General features: G+C 39.4%; 1 protein-coding gene across 1 annotated transcript in view; it reads left to right on the top strand.

Annotated features, from left to right (window-relative positions):
• LOC122795957 (soluble lamin-associated protein of 75 kDa-like) overlaps positions 1-14,366 on the top strand; it is a 747,318-nt gene that overhangs the window by 483,078 nt on the left and 249,874 nt on the right. The window lies entirely within an intron of this gene.

Below are 14,366 nucleotides of genomic sequence, written 5' to 3'. Positions count from 1 at the left end.
GTGATTAATGCTAAATATGCTATGTGAATTCCTTGAGAATTGTCACAAATGTCTTGTGGGAAATTCAGCTATTCTGTAACACTTGTTGCAAAAACAAAAAACGAGTTCAACCATGCTTTAGTAAACAATAAAACACAGATTTAATAAATGTAAGCACTTTCGTCAAGTTTGTAACATGGATTTCCTCAGAAGCAGAAACTCCTATAACAAATAAATTTCAGTACCCTCCAAACAAGTCACGTGATATCAAACAGCCAATCTAAAAACATTACTCATCCTACATTTTCATTCATAAAAATCACCCATTCACATATATTGTATTCACATTGTTTCAAATACATTTACATACAAAATAAATGTACACACTACAATAAAAAAACAGGAAATACATTATTTATCACACTTCATAAGAGTGAAGTTTTAAAATGTTACTAATCGAAACTCTCTCATTAAGTTGTATGCATTCAATTTAATTTGCCATCTCAGTTCCTTATATTCAAGCAAAACCTTTCATGCCCCCCTGTAGGATTTTCTCTTATCATATCAATACCCATGAATGCAAACTGATGTTTAGGAAATTTTAAAACATGTTCTGCAAGGGAACTGTTGACATTCTGTTTCCTGATATCTGACAAGTGTTTGCATATATTACATCAGGAGCTAATTAATTTGTATGATCGGCAAGGTTGTGAGTTACTTGAGATCCTTATTGAACACAACCAATGGACCATTGATGTTTTAATTCATATTTAATTCATAAAAATAAAAAAAAAAAAATAAAAAAAAATTCATGAAGGTACTGATCTTCACCAAACCATAACTCACAATCTTTTATTTGACAACTATAGTGACCGGTACCGTTGTGTTTTTACTAATAATGACAAAGTTATTTCTGGCATTAAGGCCAGGAAGGAGAAGAAATTCAATCGGGACCGACTGGAATATGAAAATGGGACAACTTATCTTAAAGTTGATTCATTGGTGGAAGGTATACAGGATGAAAATGGACCAGCCAATAGTGTTGCACCTCATTATGGGGAATCGGAGGTAGTACGGCACCCTTTAGATCGAGGCACAGTGAGATGTTTGGAAAGGTTAAAAAAACAAGACTGGTCAGTGTTTTGTACAACAGAACAATCAAATGGCAGAGTCCAGCCTAGTCCAACAAAGGGGCAAGAGGAAAACAATGTTTAACAAGACACGGAGGTGAATTGGTACATTTTTTCAACAGAAATGAACTCTTTTAGTTCAGTGGATTGTGACTTAGACAGTTTGCTTGCATTTGACCATCAGGCAGAGAATTGTGACTTTATTTCTGAGACTGGTCCAATGTTGAACCAATTAACTAATGATGATGGACCATCTATTTTACATAATACAGATTGTGATTTCAAGATTTACAATTTTACAAATGTTAATTTTGGTCCTGAGTATGCAGATCTTCTGAGTAAAGGTATAATCTCTGTTCCTGTATTTAAACCTTCTATAGAGCAACTGATTATTGATTTAAAAATGTTTTGATACATTTGAATTTGAAAATTTGGATCAATGATCAATGTAAACAACATAGTTATAATGTTTTAAGAAGGATTAGTACATTTAACCCCCCTCTCCTTGCTTTGCTTTATTAGTCTTTGAGAAACTTTGTGAATTTGATATTCATTCTTTATGGCAGAACAAGACGGTTAAAACAGACTTTAATCTCACAGTGGCATAATTTGAACTACTGAAAAGTCTGTGTAGTGACAAATCTATAAGGGTTATGAAACCCGATAAAGGGGGTGGGTTGTTATTATGGATTACAAAGATTATTTAAATAGAATGCATGATTTTGTGTTTGATACTGATTTTTACAAAGAGACTTCATTAAATTGTATACACATTTTATATTCCAAGACACATTGGATATTGCAAGATATGCTGAACTAGTAACAAATTGGTTATGATGAATGGTTGTTTTTACAATGTCAACACTCTGTAGTATCATCAATTTTGGGGATCCTGAAAGTACACAAATATCTGAAAAGACCCCCAATGAGACGTATATAAATGCTTCAAGATCATAGGTTCATAGGTTCATACTAGGTTATCTGCCCTAGAGCATTTATAAGCCTAGCCAGAGTGTGTTTGGCTTTCGCCACCCATTTTAAATTAATTTTGCTATGCCCTTTTTTGAGGTTAGTATACTGTGCCTGTGTCTAACAGTGACACAGAGGTGATACCCGGGGTAAACCTACGATCCACCATCCACTCATCAAGATTCCTCTTGAAGAGCGTCAATGAGGGACTCTGCCTAACCTGGACTGGGATTTTATTCCAGAGTGAAGGGAGCCTCTGGGTTATGAATCTGTCCCTCCAGCATGTCCTATTTATTTCAGTGCTGAGGTTCAAGTCTCTCAAGCACGTAGCTCTATGGGATTTAGATTTTCTGAGGTGCAGCATGTCCATTAATTCTGGGTTGGACATGGCTTTATACGTCAGGCACAGATCGCCTCTGAGCAGGCGGTATGCCACTGAGTAGAGCTGGAATTTCTTTAACCGGGCAGCATATGGCGTCTGTTTGAGGCCTTTGATCCTCTTGGTGAGGTACTTTTGGAGTCTTTCCAGTTGCTGCAGGTGTCTGGTAAGGTACATCCCAAAAGGGGCATTGTACTCAATTATGGGCCTGATGAGGGATGAGTAAAGAGGCACGATGACCTCCCCTGATCTAGATGTGAATCCCTTCATGATTAGGTGGGCTATATAAAATGTTTTTCTAACCACTTTGGCCGCGTGGTTGTCAAATGAGAGATTGCTATCAACTTGGGTCCCCAGGTCCCTAATTACTTCTTCCGTACTTACCACTTATGTGGTAATTTGGGGGCACTTTGTTTTTGACAAAGGGGATGACTATACACTTTTTGGCATTTAGCTTGAGGCCATGGCTCTGGCACCATTTGTCTGTTTCTATGAGGCCCTTTTGGAGGATGCTAGTGTCGGCTGGAGAGTCGATTATGGCGCCCAGTTTGCAGTCATCTGCGAACTTGGTCAGCCACAGTCCTTCCGTGTTGGCCTGTACCTCTGAGAAATATATACCGAACAAGAGAGGTCCCAGGACTGAGCCTTGTGGGATGCCACTTGTAACTGGTTTGGAGTCTGACATGGCTCCAGCAATTCTAACCATGTGGGTTCTGTCCTTGAGCCAGTTTGCAACCCATCTAGTGACATAGTGGTTTATATTTAAGCTGGTGAGCTTATCTATAATGCCCGAGTGGGGTATTGTATCGAAGGCTTTTGCGAGGTCCACGTAGGCTGTGTGGACCACCTTCCCCTCGTCAATGGCCTTGGTGACTTTCAAAGAAATCGACCAGGTTTAACAGGCAGGATCTGCCCTTAACAAAGCCGAACTGGTCCCCAATATCTTTATTTATAAGGTCCATGATGATCCTTTCCATAGCTTTGCAGACCAAGCTAGTCAGGCTTATGGGGCGATAGTTTCCAGGATCTGTTGAGGCACCACCTTTGTGGAGAGGGACCACCGTTGCTGTACGCCACTCTTTGGGTACATATCCTGTAGTAAGGCTGAGATTGAACAGTAGTTTTATGTTTGGGTTTAGCTCTTCTTGGAGTTCATGTAGGATGCAGCCCGGGACACCGTCTGGTCCCATTGATGCTGTGTTTTTTGCTTTGGAGAGGGAGGCTCTTACCTGAGCATCTGAGATGTCAGGGGGGCAGCACTCTGCTGGGATAGATATTTGCCCTTTTGGTGGGGAGGGGGGGTTTGTGCTGAACCTGTCAGCTAGGATGTTGGCAATGTCTGTGGGTTTGGTGTATTTTTTGTCATTTTGGACTAATTCTGAGCATATCTGGGAATTCCCACCCTGGTTCCTAACGTAACTAAAGAAAGCCTTGTGATTATCCTTAGTGTCCTGTGCAGTTTTTCTCTGAAACTGGCCTTAGATGATTTTATGAGAGCCCGTAGTTTTTTGCTAATACTGATCAGAGATGCCTTCCCTTTTTGGGATTTTGCTCTATCATGTAGTAGCTTCCTCCTTCTATTGTATAGTTTGTTTATGGCTGGGTTCCACCAGACAAGACGTCTGCCTTTGGAGGATTGGGTCTTGGTTTTATTTGAGATTGCATGATCCATGCATTCCTGAAGGTGTTCATAGAATGTGTTTATAAAGGATTCTGCGGTCTGGGCCGTATTTTCCACAGGCCCGGGGGCTTTGAAGGATTCCACCTCAGTTTTGAGGAGTGTGAAATTTGCTTTAGATAAGTTTTTCACTGTGGTTTTCTGGGCAGGGGGTGGGGTCGGTATGTGAATATCCAGTGAGATTAGTTTATGGTCTGATCTTACCAGTGAGGGATACACTTCTGGTCTGGAGCATAGAGTCCCCATGTTGGTGATGATCAGGTCCAGAATGTTTTCCCCTCTTGTGGGAGTGGTAAAAAGTTGTTCCATAGCATTCGTGTTTATAAATTCTAGGAACCTTTGGGCTAGGGGTGTTTGTTTTTTCAAAAAGCTTATTTCTCTGTTATGTTTTTGTTTGTTCAAAATTCAAAAAATGAGGAAAAAGTTTTGTTGTTTGTTGTATTTTTCATCCAGTGCTAAAGAATAAAAAAAAAAATGATAACCTGTTTTTTTTTTTTTCTTTAAGTGTGCTCTTCATATCTTAGTTCCACACGAGTCACTGTCGTAATCTTCTGATAAACTGATTCAAATTTATCGAGTCTTTGTCTGTGAAGTCCTGATTTTTCTCAAATTTGTACATTTTTTTTTTTTACAAAATACTGTCTACAGTTTGCTTGTGGTTGCTATTTTGATGGTTTGCTGAAAAGCAACTTTTTGTTTTGAAGCTTTGACTCTTGAATGGCAGTTTGACAGTGAAAATGCTTCTTGCTCAAATTAGCTGCCAACTTCTCAGCAGCAGCTTCCAGTTCTTTGTTGAGCTTTGCTAGCTTAAGTTTAGAGAGCTGGCAAAGTGGATGGCTAATATTATATACTTAAAACTGCCACAGTTTCTTGGCATATCAGGCAAACAGCAGATGGCAGATGTTTCAGTGAAAATATTTAGTTGTCCTCCCTTAATGAACACTCGACATTCTCTGTCCACTTTCCTTTTCTTGGGTCGGCTCTTATCTCATCGGTGATATTGATCGTGGGGGTTCACCTCAAGCCAATATATCTAGAGTGAGTGCATCATCTAGTGAGGAAACATCAGAATTGCAGGGAAATAAAAACATTAACAAGGTTAATTTTTATTATTTTTTTCAAGTTGGCGGGGGCGAAAAAAGCGTTTAATGGGCCGCATGTGGGCCCCACACGTGGTTGCCCATGCCTGGGCTAGGGTGTTAGAGCTAGAGTAATGCTCCCAGTCTTTGTTTGGGTAGTGAAGTCGCCCAATGTAATGGTGTTTGGAGAGACCTTCATATTTTCCAGTGTTCTCAGGAAGGCCGAGTGGAGTTCCTGGGTTTGGGAGGGTGGTCTGTAGCAGGCTATAAACTGGAAGGCAGTTTTACCCACTGTTAGATCCAAGTTTTGGGGCTGAAAAGCATGGTATGAAGTATAACCGCATGCATCTTGAGGTTTAGACTTCTGGCATTGAGTAGCATTACTCTTAGTTTCTTATCCCTTGTGATACCTATGGAGGTGGGTTTGTCTTTTGAGCCTTGCCTAAAAAAGGCACTATGGGGGTGGCAAGAGCCTTTGCCAATATCCGAAAGCCCAGGGGTGATAGGTGCAAGCCATTCCTAGCGAAGCATCGTGGCTTGTCGAGCATGTCATCCCAGGCTGACAGGCATTGGATCCCCTTTGAATGACACCAATACTTAAGCCAATTGTTGAAATTGATCATCTTGTCTTCATATTGTGGCATCATTCTTGGTGAGGGTAAGATGCTACTCAAGGTCAGGTTCATACCGGCCTGGGCTACATACTCAGAGAGCTCCTCTATGTCTCTTTTCATGTAGTCAAGGGAGGTACGTCTCAGGTCATTCACACCAGCATGGACAATGACTGAGTCATATTTGTACTTGCCTTGGAGTGACCTGAGTGCTTATGTTATGTGGCAGATCCTAGCGCCCGACAGGCAGCTCACCGTGACCTTCTCCTTGTTCAGCCTGGTGAGCGGGATGTCAGTGTGCCTGATGGTAGAGTCACCTATTACAACTGTATCAGGTGTGTTGTTTAGCCTTAAGGGCTGTGACTGTTCGGCACACTGGCTTTGTGAGCTATGTGTTGCACGTGTTTTGTTTTGGGGTAGCGGTTGCTTGGGTGTCTGCTTTGGAGGTCACTGCTGCTTAGGCAGATTTTTATTTAGAGCCTCCAAGTATGTTTTTGTGTGTTTATGTGTTTGGTTTGCTGTCGTGGTAGGTCTATGTGAGACTGGAATTGTAGTGAGTGTGGTATCCTTTTCCTCCTGACTGGTTACGCCAGTACTGAGTTGAGAGAGCATAGTCTCCAATTTGGCTATATGATTGCATCTCTCACATGTGTTGGAATTTGTTGGGAGGAGGAGAGGGTTGTCTGTGTACATGAGGCAGTTGTAACATTGCCTCAAGATTCCCAGATTCACCAGCTGGACCGGAGAGGAGATTGACAACTGACCTTTGGACATGCTAGAATAGTATTGGGAATTCCTTTATAATTGAAAAAAAGGGCCAATGAGGAACAAGGTACTCAAGGGGAGTTTGTGAGGGTGTAGTGCTTTTAATTTTTTAGTGCTGACTTTTATAATTGCTTTAGTGAGCATGTGCCAGGTAACTTAAATGCAATGTGCTACAGGTAACTTAAATGCAAAAACGACAAACAGTAACTCTCACTCAAGTGAAACAAGGAAATAAGTACAGTAAGCAATGCAGATATCACTAGGGATCCACAGAAGCGCTGAAAAGCCGCATTTTAGGTGGAATTAGCGTTTCAGGGTACTAACAAGCAAAGAAACAACAAGCATACAAACAAAGCTAGATTCAGCAGGCCTGGATCTAGTCTATGCTACAGCAAACAAGGTGTACCAATTTCAGTAAGAAACAGTTCAAATATGCAGGCAATATAAGCTTTTAACCAGAAATTCCCAGCTCAGAAGGGCAGAGTCCAGCCTCTCCTCCCACAAGAGTGCAGACCACGAACCTTCTTAATGTAAAATAACTGGCCTGAAGCCCAAGTGCTTAAACCAGAACTAATACACTTTTAGAATAACAGACACTGAGCCCTCAATCAGCAGTTCCCAACTGAGAAGGATGTAAGCTACCTGTCCTGCCACCACAGTGCAGGCCACAAACCTTCCTAATGTAAAACAACTGGTCTGAAGCCCAAGTGCTTAATCCAAAAGACTTAGAATGATAGCTACACTTTAATCAAGTTACTACCAAGCAGTAATAAATACAATTGAATACTTTAAAGAATGCCTGGATTAGTGCTCAAGTTATACAAACAAAGCTAGATTCAGCAGGCCTGGATCTAGTCTATGCTACAGCAAACAAGGTGTACCAATTTCAGTAAGAAGCAGTTCAGATATGCAGGCACTATAAGCCTTTAACCAGAAATTCCCAGCTCAGAAGGGCAGAGTCCAGCCTCTCCTCCCACAAGAGTGCAGACCACGAATCCTCTTAATGTAAAATAACGTGTCTGAAGCCCAAGTGCTTCAACTAAAAGGCTTAGAATGAGTTACACCAAGCAGTAATAAATACAACTGAGTACTTTTAAGATGACGCAAAAGCAAAATAAAGTAGGAAGAAACACAAATACAGTAAAAGCAGATACATTTTTTTTTTTTGAGTGAGCAAATGAGATGGGCCCAGGAGGAGTATCCAAGTGCAAATTTACAAGAGGGGCGGTCAGTTTCAAAGCCACCAAGATTAACACCAAGACAAAAACAGGGAGGGTGGTTGGGGACCTACTGAAAAAACAGTCAACTTCCAGCTAGATATTGCTCAATGCAACACAAACAAATTACTTTAAATCGTGTATTATTTGATAAAAGTGCAGATAAAAATCTACTTAACTCCACTCATGCAGGTCTCAGTTGGCCAAAGCTCACAGTTTAAACAGAAAACAATTCACTGTAGCACTTGTATAAGACAGAAACCGAATAACAATGAGGTAAACTACCCCACAGTTTAAACAGAAAACAATTCACTGTAGCACTTGTATAAGACAGAAACCGAATAACAATGAGGTAAACTACCCCCACTTATCACTGGCTATGCAGGTTTTTTAACAAGCCTTAACTGAAAATACCACTTGTATAAGACCTACTGAAAAAACAGTCAACTTCCAGATAGATATTGCTTAATGCAACACAAACAAATTACTTTAAATCGTGTATTATTTGATAAAAGTGCAGATAAAAATCTACTTAACTCCACTCATGCAGGTCTCAGTTGGCCAAAGCTCACAGTTTAAATAGAAAACAATTCACTGTACCACTTGTATAAGACAGAAACCGAATAACAATGAGATAAACTACCCCCACTTATCACTGGCTATGCAGGTTTTTTAACAAGCCTTAACTGAAAATACCGCTTGTATAAGACCTACTGAAAAAACAGTCAACTTCCAGCTAGATATTGCTCAATGCAACACAAATTACTTTAAATCTTGTATTAGTTGATAAAAGTGCAGATAAAAATCTACTTAACTCCACTCATGCAGGTCTCAGTTGGCCAAAGCTGACAGTTTAAACAGAAAACAATTCACTGTACCACTTGTATAAGACAGAAACCGAATAACAATGAGGTAAACTACCCCCACTTATCACTGGCTATGCAGCTTTTTTAACAAGCCTTAACTGAAAATACCACTTGTATAAGACCTACTGAAAAACAGTCAACTTCCAGCTAGATACTGCTCAATGCAACACAAACAAATTACTTTAAATTGTGTATTATTTGATAAAAGTGCAGATAAAAATCTACTTAAAGGGACACTATCTCGTTTCAAAAATGATCCATCCTTTAGCCAAGTGTATTGACATTAAGTTGAAAACGTTTTGGATGGTTTCTCACACATTTGTAGGGACTTAATGGGATTTTCTATTCAAACTTAAAGAAGTTGCATACACAGATAATCTTACATTTGCCGTGGTAGATGTAGTTAATTTGTTCAATGTCATCCCACATGAGTTGGAATTACAATGGTTTCAAGAGTTTTTATTTGACTCCACCAAATTTAACAACAATGAAGTTAATGTGTTAGTTACTTTAATGTAACTGGTTTTGAAAAACAACTATGTGTACCTTGATGGCCATTACTTTTTACAGAAGAAAGGTATGGTGATGGGGACAGTGTGCACCCCCATTTTGCCATTATAATCATGGCGTATTGGAGAAAATGTATGTTTTTGGATTGACAGGACCGACCCCTTGGGAATTATATCTACATTCCTTGGATGACATGTTCATTATTTGGAAACAAACACTGGCTGACTTTGATCTTTTTATTCAAATACTTAAATAGTACAAAATCTTTTTGAAATTTACCTTTTCTTTTGACATGTTAAAAATGAATTATGTAGATGTTGAAGTTTCCAAACATTTTGTCAACCATAGATTTATTAGTAATATATATATATATATATATATATATATATATATATATATATATTTATATATATATATATATATATATATATATGGGAAACAAACATATTGTAATAACATTTTTCATTTTGATAGAAGTCACCCTGAGCATCAGAAAAAGGCCATCATTAAAGGGCAATATATGCGACTTACGAGGTTAGTGACTGAAGATGAAGTTTACCAGACAGAAACCTTTGTTTTAGCTGATATATTTCTGTCTCGAGATTCTGAGTTTAGTGAAATTCAACTATTCCCTTTTATTAAGAAACAACATTAGATATGCATGATGTACAAATATGACAGTTTGTAAGTTATGATAATGGAAAAGCGGTAACATGAGGAATGTGGAAATATGTGGAATATCTGCTGGATTACTTATCTATATCTCGCAAGTAGTAATCCTGACAGTAATACGTTTCCTTTAAAAGTGCCAGTATTAATTGTATATGCTGTTCTAATAGTGAGCTAATGTAGTCTGTTCTGTGTCCCCTTTATTAATAATTGGCACTACCATAAAGCCTGATTGTTTGTAACAGAAATACCACTTCTGGTGTGGCAAACAAGAGATAAAAGGAGAAGTCTTGGGTTAATGCTGTAAGTGCTCTCTTCCTTGCTAGATATACCATATAATTATTTTATTTGGCTACATATTACGTTGTCGAACCATAACAAGTTTGAATGCCATATTGTTGAACATATATGTTCAAACATGGAAAAGTTCGAATGTTTCAATGGGGATTTCCGTTTAGTGTGGAAAGGGAAGATTTCCCTTTACTGCACTATACTGTGATCTCGGAGATGATATATTTAAAGAGCGGTGAGTGTGGGGGGTGCAGGGGGGGATTGCCTCCCTGCTTACAACTGTCAGGTAGGTTTTTTCTGTTTTTTATTTTTTATTTTTTGACGTTTTCGAACTTTTGAAAGTTTGACCGTATGGGTTCGACCATATGGTGTTCGGACTTTTGAAAGTTCGACAACATAATATGAACCCATTTTATTTTTACTTGGAATTTTTTTACTTCTGCATTTGTGAGCCATTTGTCAGTATGTAACAATGGTTCAAGTCTGAAAGCAAACTGAAAAAGCAAATTTGGGCTGCTGTCGGTAGCACAAATGAGACTGGCAGTGGTGGACTGCTCTAAGCATGCTAGACAGTAGTGAATGAAGAAAATGCATCTGTCATTTACCTATTTCTGTGGCACAAGGTGTAATTGCAGTCACTTTGGAGAAGGCACAAGCAATATAGGGTTCAAATCCCATTTACAGATACATTTTGCTAGGGGAGTCAGAATAAGTATTGCCACACAATTTTTATTAGGAGTATAATTTTAAATTCAAATAAGAAATTGCAAGTAAGATTTTTGCAACACAATTATCACAAATGATTGATACTTAACTCAAATATAATGCATGTAAATTATGTTAAGCATAACAATGATGATAATTAATTTAAAATGCAGTTGCTTAGGTATAATGTGCACAGTATTTATTTGCAAAAACTACTAAAACAACGCACTAAAGAGTTTAATAGTAAAAGCAAAGTTTTCAGGTTAACAACCCTTCTTCATTGCAAGACAATTATCACAAATGATTGATACTTAACTCAAATATAATGCATGTAAATTATGTTAAGCATAACAATCAATTACACCTTGTGCCACAGAAATAGGTAAATGACAGATGCATTTTCTTCAGCTATGTTAGGAACCTGGGTGGAAACTCCCAGATATGCTCAGAATTAGTCCAAAATGATACAAAAATCACTGAACCCACAGACATTGCCAACATACTGGCAGACAGGTTCAGTGCAAACTTCACCCCTCTCCCTAAAGGAGAGATAACTATCCCAGCCGAGTGTAGCCCCCGGACATCTCAAATGTGCAGGTGAAACTGCTCTCTCTAAAGCTAAACACAGCATCAATGGGACGGATTCCCGTGTGCTAAATGAGGAATTAAACCCGCAAAGGCAGCTGTTTAATCTCAGCCTTACCACAGGATACGGCAACTGTGGTCCCACTCCACAAAGGCGGCGCCACGGACCCTGGTAATTACCGCCCCATAAGCTTAACAAGTCTAGTCTGCAAAGCTTTTCGACACAATACCCACTTGGGTATTGTAGAAAAACCAGCTTAAATGTAAACCCATATGTCACAACACAAGGTTGCAAAAACAAAAGGACACAACCCCACAGGTTAGAGTTGCTTTGCTTATGTCAGACTCCAAGCGGCCGGGTCACAAGTGGTGTCAGGGCTCGGTCCTTGGCCCCTATTGTTTGGCATCTACTTCTCAGAAGTACAGGCCAACATGGGAGGACTTTGCTGACAAAGTTTGCAGACGACTGCAAACTGGGCGCCATAGTGGAAAGTGCATCGGACACGGATATCCTTCAGAAGGGACTCACAGAAACAGATAGCTGGTGCCAGAACCATGGCCTGAAGTTAAACGCCAAAAAATGTATAGTCATACCCTTCGAAAACAAGGTAACCCCAAGCAACCATATAGGTGGCAATCCACTAAGCACAGACGAGGTTATCAGGGACCTGGGGACCCAGGTTGACAGTGGCCTTTCTTTTGACACTCACGTTGCTAAAGTGGTTAGAAAGACCTTCTACATTGCCCACCTGATCATGAAGGGATTCACATCCAGATCTAGTGAGGTCATTGTTCCCTGTACTCTTCACTTATCAGACCAATGATCGAGTACAATGCCCCATTCGGGATGTATCTCACCCGACATCTGCAGCAATTGGAGACCCCCAAAGTTCCTCACCAAAAGGATAAAAGGGGACAAAAAAATCATATGCTGCCAGATTGAAGAAGAAACTCCAGCTCTATAGTCTCTATACCTCCTGCTCAGAGGTGACATGTGCCTGACATACAAGGCCATGTCCAACCCGGAATTAATGGACATGCTCCACCTCAAAATCAAATCCACCAAAACCACTAGAGCAAGCAACTTAGGATATAAATAGGACGTGCTGGAGGGATAGATTTATCACTCAGAGACTCCCTATGCTGTGGAATAAAATCCTGGTCCATGTGAGGCAGAGCACCTCACTGACTCTGTTCAAGAGAAATCTAGACCTGTGGATGGGAGATCATAGGTTTACCCCGGGAATCATCTCTGTGTCACTGCTGGACAGAGGCACAACAAACTAATGGGCACAGTATTTTTTCATATAAGGTGGTGGTGGCGAAAAAAATTTGGGCTAGGCTTGTAAATGCCTTAGGGCAGATAGCCTAGTATAAACCTATGAACCTAAGAAGTTCTTGCACTGAAGAAGGGTTGTTATCCTGAAAGCTTTGCTTTTACTATTAAATTCTTTAGTACATTGTTTTAGTCATTTTTTTTGCATATTGGATCTTTACGGACTGCTGCTTTACTAATTTTCTTGTTGGTTCACATCACGATATTTATTTAAAATTAGTATGACTCATCAGACATAAAAGTTATTTGTGTAGAACAGTATTGTTTATAAAGTATGCATGGAACCTACCTGAACATATATTACTCGTGTCATGCAATTCCATGCATATGAAATGTATTTACAACCACAAATATTGCCTTTTACTTAAAACTGCAGTATCATGAGTGCTTAAAGTCACACACATACAGGCATCTCTTAAGTACCTCTACATTCATGTTGAAACTAGTATACCGAAACTTATAACTTGAAAAAGTAAGTTCCTCCGTGACACTGACAGTTAATAAGCAACATTTCGCATTTTATCTTTCTTTTTTCACATGAATTTGATTCCCATGTGCTATTAGTCAATCTTTGCATTGTGTATGTCCCAACATCCGATTCTGGTCCAGTTTATAACAATTTACTTCTAAGCAACAGTGGTTATAACAAACATCATAAAGCAGTGCAGTGCTTAACACTGGAACAATTGTTAATAGGGTGATCATCACACATGGCCATGTATCACTACCATATTTCACACCTTCATTATTTTTTTGATAGACTCATTGCCAGTGTTTCTGCCAAGTCATTTTTTGTGCTTTCATTTGTGCAAATGCAGCTGGCAAAGTTGTGTGTCATTGTGCACAGGTGGGTACATGCAAGATCTGAACTGGGCACCAGTTCAAACAAATAGTTCTAGGTGTAGTTCTGTAGACATAGCAGGCAAAGGTGAAGATGGTGCTCCATTTGGAGCTCAAATGTTATTTGAAGAGGAGACTAGGATATTTGTAGCACTCTTTGTCAAGCACTACAGCCATTGGCTTCTGTAGGGGAATGCACTGGGTCTCAGTATAAAGTTGAGTGCTGAAATAGTTGGGCCAAGACTGACTCCAGTGTAACTGTCATTCCATGCAATGGGGAACAATGTAGTCACCATTAAAATAACATGAAAATTCACAAACAAGGCCTCCTGAGGTGAAGGGAGGATGAATTTAAGACTATAAACACCCCTCAGTTGTGTAAGTATAGTGACCCATTACCAGTCAATGATATTGCATGGGTTAGTCACTCAGTACATTTATTCATTATACTTCAATTTCTGGTCTTTTTTATGTTCACTACAGCTGAGGAAATTGTTACCCTGAACAGAAAGATGCATCAGGAGAGACAGACTTGCCTCATCAAGGCATGGGGTAAGTATGCATCAGGTATGAATGCAAGCCAGATCATACTTTTTAGGATAGCAGTCTATAATCAGCTTGAGTAGGTATACCTAGCCTTTATATTAAGCATGCATAACTGCTCCAATAGTTTTTGATGGTAGCATTAGGCAATGAGTACAACAGCTTAGCTGTGTGTGTGGGTTCAATTACCAGTAGCAGAAATTAACTTTTATAA

This window comes from Protopterus annectens, chromosome 2.part2, assembly GCF_019279795.1.
Source record: "Protopterus annectens isolate FY-2018-M chromosome 2.part2, PAN1.0, whole genome shotgun sequence".
Classification (NCBI taxonomy): domain Eukaryota; kingdom Metazoa; phylum Chordata; order Ceratodontiformes; family Protopteridae; genus Protopterus; species Protopterus annectens.
Note: the sequence above shows the minus strand (reverse complement) of the source record. Positions and strands in the feature narration are given on the sequence as shown.